Source organism: Eptesicus fuscus, chromosome 4 (genome assembly GCF_027574615.1).
Source record: "Eptesicus fuscus isolate TK198812 chromosome 4, DD_ASM_mEF_20220401, whole genome shotgun sequence".
In the NCBI taxonomy this organism is placed as follows: Eukaryota; Metazoa; Chordata; class Mammalia; order Chiroptera; family Vespertilionidae; genus Eptesicus; species Eptesicus fuscus.
The window spans coordinates 80,482,385-80,486,539 of NC_072476.1; the positions used below are offsets into that span (position 1 = coordinate 80,482,385).

The following is a 4,155-nucleotide window of genomic DNA, read 5'->3' on the forward strand; positions in this document are numbered from 1 at the left end:
TTGCTGCAGAGGACAAGGTGTGCGAAGGGAGTGTCTCTCTGCTCATCTCCACTGAAGAATTCCTAGCTCCTTACTAAGCCTGTGTTCCAGGGACCCCGGCATTGTTGAATGAGAATCTACATTTTATCTAAATTCTCCAGGTGATCTATAAACATATTAAAGTTTGAGAAGCACTGCAGTCTTGTTCCTTCAGGAAGATGACATTTTAGTGTCTTTAGTTCTTTGCTAGTAACTCAAGTAGGAAAAGGCAAACCAACCTAATGAAGGTTCTGCATATCAAACAGTTCTGAGTTGTACATCCCTAAACCCATTGTTTCTACTTAAGTACCTATTATGCAACTAATCATAAAATATACAGGTCAAATTAACAAATGCTTAGTCTTTTTATTTTTCCTTTTTAAACCCTTAAAATTCAACTAATGGCACTTTGGAACTCTCGGATTTCCAAGGTTTTCCATGAAAATGCCAATCCTTCTAGCCCTCATCACATTGTTGCCAGGGAAGCAGAGAATTAGAAATTTAATTTTTCTTAATGAATACAGGGTATCCCCAAAATTATATGCCCCTGGCAGTTCCTTGCTGCATCTTTAATCTTTCCATCTGACATCAGAAAAACTTGTCTATGAAGTGATGACCCACCTCACTTCATAAATGGATTCATTGGTTTTTCACCATCAATGCCGCAATGTGATGGAATGCTACTGTTATGGGTTTAATTGTATTCTACCATAAAGTGGAAGTCCTAACCCTCAGTATCTGAGAATGTGACCTTATTTGAAAATAAGGTCTTTGCAGATGATCAAATTAAGATGAGGTCATTAGGATGGCTTCTGGTACAATATGACCAATGTCCTTATAAAGTGGGACATTTGGACACCAAGACAGACATGCCTAGATGTTAGACAATGTAAAGAGACACTGGAAGATGGCCATCTACAAGCAAAGAAGAGAGATCTGGAACAGATCATCCCCTCATAAGGAACCCACCCTGCCAACACTTTGATTTCAGACTCCTGGTCACCAGAACTGTAAGACAATACCTCTCCGTTCTTTAAGCCACCCAATTTATGGTACTTGGTTATGGCAGCCCTAGCAATTTAATACAGTCACAATCAGAAGAGATATGTCCCAAGTAATTTTTTACTCATTAAATTTGGAAAATTAGCTTTACTTTTATTTTTATAAAACTTGAGTAGATTCTAGGTTATCCTGTGTGTGTGTGTGTGTGTGTGTGTGTGTGTGTGTGTGTGTGTTGTCAGCCCAATTCTTAGGCCCCACAAGAAAACGGTGTCTTCCTGGGGAGGGATCTGTGCTTTTTCATGTACCCCCATGCAATGCCAACTGTAGGTTATTCTACTAATAATGTCACTCTCACTATGTCCATTCTGAGTGTTTTTATAGTAGGGAGAAAAAGCATTATAGATGGGCATCATACACAACCTGAATATGTCAATAAGAGGGAGAAGCAATGTGAATGTGAACATCATTAGTTGTAGATGCCATAATAGAAAAAATGGCTGAGAAATGCTAAACTATTTAATACAAAAATATTATTAACCTGCTAATGCTCTTCTTATCCCTACTGAAGGGGACTTAAACATATGAGTAAAGATACTTCACCTATTCTTCTAATAAATAAATGTATGAAAGTAAAAGCAAATTGGTGTGAATGATGTTCTGGGTGAGAAAGTCCTCCTTGGAATCCTTTGAATGGACTCCATAGTCAGCCACAAACTCCACCTATGTTAATGGTGAGTTCTGAAAATGAGTTTCTAAACCCAAAGGCACAAAAACAGAAACATAACTCCTGAAGCTATGGTCAAAAACTCTCGTTTATTGAATCATAACATTGTGGAGCCTGAAAGCATCTGGAAGGCTCACATTTTATAAGTGGAACCTAGAGGTACTTCATCAAGGTTGTAATTAGTGGGAAAACTCAACCTTGTTTCTTAGTTTTTCACTTTCCAGCCCAACAACCAGAAAAGTTTATGAACCTAATCATGTCTCCTACTCAGGTCAAGAGCTTTTATAAAAATGCAAATTTCCAGGGCCCAACGTTTAAAACTCTGATGTAAAACCCAGGTTTGGCTCATGGGTCTGTAGTTAAATTCTTGGGGGATCTGGCCATGTACAAGGTTTGGAACCACTTTTGGAAAAGATTCTGGCCCTAGCTAGTTTGGCTCAGTGAATAGAGCATCAGTCTGCAGACTGAAGGGTCCTGGGTTTGATTCTGATCAAGGGCACATGCCTGGATTGTGGGCTTGATCCCCAATAGAGGACATGTAGAAGGCAGCTGATCAATAATTCTCTCTCATTGTTGATGTTTCTATCTCTCTTTCCTTCTCCCTTCCTCTCTGAAATATATTATAGTGATCAAATAATATATATATATATATATGTTATTTTTTTAAATTCTGCCCAGAGACACACAGTGTCTGTTCCTTAATGTGCCCGTGTACATTCAATTTACAGCCTCACAAATAACCATTTACCCATTCACCAAGGGCAAGATGATTTATGGAGGATGCTTTACAAGCACAGATTTCATTTATTTTCTATCATTACTATATCTCCTAGGGGGAAGAGAGTTGATTTTAAAACGACACAAAATAAACCAAAACAAAAAATTAACAAAACCATGGCCTAGTGAATCATAATTATTTACAAACTAGAGGCCCAGTGCATGATTCAATCATGCACTGGGCCTCTAGTTTGTAAATAATTATGATCAGGCCTTTCAGAAGCCTCTCGCTCGGCGGAGGCTTCTGAAAGGCCTGGTGCCAGAGCAGACAGGCACCCAGCTCCCCCGCTTTTGATGGTCCGCGGCAGGACGTGAGCTCGCTGCCCCAGAGGCCCCTTCTGTTCCGCAGCACAGCCATGGCGCAGACGCTAAGCTCGTGTCACCACTGGCAAGGCGAGCTCAACGTCCTGCCAGCCCAATCGGCTACACCGGCCACCCCAAGTCCCGCCCTCTGCACCTCCCTCTGGCCTAATCCTGGGCATACCGGAGTGATGGTAATTTACATATTACCATTTTATTAGGTAGGATTTTGATAGTTCCAACTGGCACATGAGATTTCCTTGGGGATGCGGAGACTAGGGAGAGAGCTAAATGTAAAAATTTTGAGCTGTGACTAACTTTGTGCTGGTGATAGAGGTTGTAAACTATAAGCTGTGTGACTAGAATAAGGTTGGTTGACTCTGGACATCCATCCCAAGCTTTCTCCTTCTCATGCTTAAAGATCCCATGCAACACCAAAAGGAGAGACTGAAACTCTAAAATTTAAGAAACATAGTTGTACTGGAAACATTTCTCAATCATTCTTTCCACTGGCAGTGTGAGGGCCGTCATCTGTTCAAAGGAGATGATGTCTACAAAAGCACCTGGTGCACATAAGTGCCTAAATATTAGTTCTCTCCACTCAGGGCCATCAGGCAGGATTCCCCATTCAAGCCCAACTTTCTGAGATTCCCTCAGTCTCAACTTTGGTCTCTACCATCGAGCATCTCCTATAATCCTAATGAAGATCTGAACATCCGCGTTCATTCTGAACCCTCTCTAACTTCAACCAGCTTTTTGCTTCTGATATTACTTCCCCCTCAATGGTTCCCTCTTGGATGACTTCCTCACCCAAATGAACTTTCACAAATACCTTAACTTACAAAATCTATAAATAAAATTCCATCAAGTTTAAGAGATGTCTGACCAGGCGTGAAGAAGATATCTGACCAGAGGCACCTTGGTGAGTATTAGTGTCCTGACCTTCATTTAGCTTCTTCTAATGCTCCAAAGCTGGCTACCTACTTGCCTTTGACAGATTAGCCAAGGCCTCTTTCTTGAGAGGAAGTGATCAAGGCCCTCTGAGTTATTCCAACTAAAAATAAAGAAGCATATAACAACTAATAAAGCTAAAGTTATGCATTCTTAAGGAGAAGGGAAACTTTAATCATTCTTCCTGTGCTTTGGAAAATTCATGAATAAATAAATGTGAATGCAAATAGCTCCCACCTCAGAGATGGGTTTGTAAGAAAATGCCCTTTCCTTAAATGAAACTGCATTCTAAAGCAACTCTTTCACCTGGCAATATATCTGGCAGAATAAGAGAGTAGGAATGACCTTCACTTAGTATAATCTGTACATGTAATTGATGGCAA

General features: G+C 40.3%; 1 non-coding gene across 1 annotated transcript; it reads right to left on the reverse strand.

Moving 5' to 3' along the window:
- Window positions 1-1,251: 1,251 nt before the first annotated feature.
- Window positions 1,252-1,410, reverse strand: LOC114230218 (small nucleolar RNA SNORA49). Its single transcript, XR_003616073.1, has one exon. It is a non-coding gene; the product is annotated as a small nucleolar RNA SNORA49 (small nucleolar RNA).
- Between the last annotated feature and the right edge of the window lie 2,745 nt (window positions 1,411-4,155).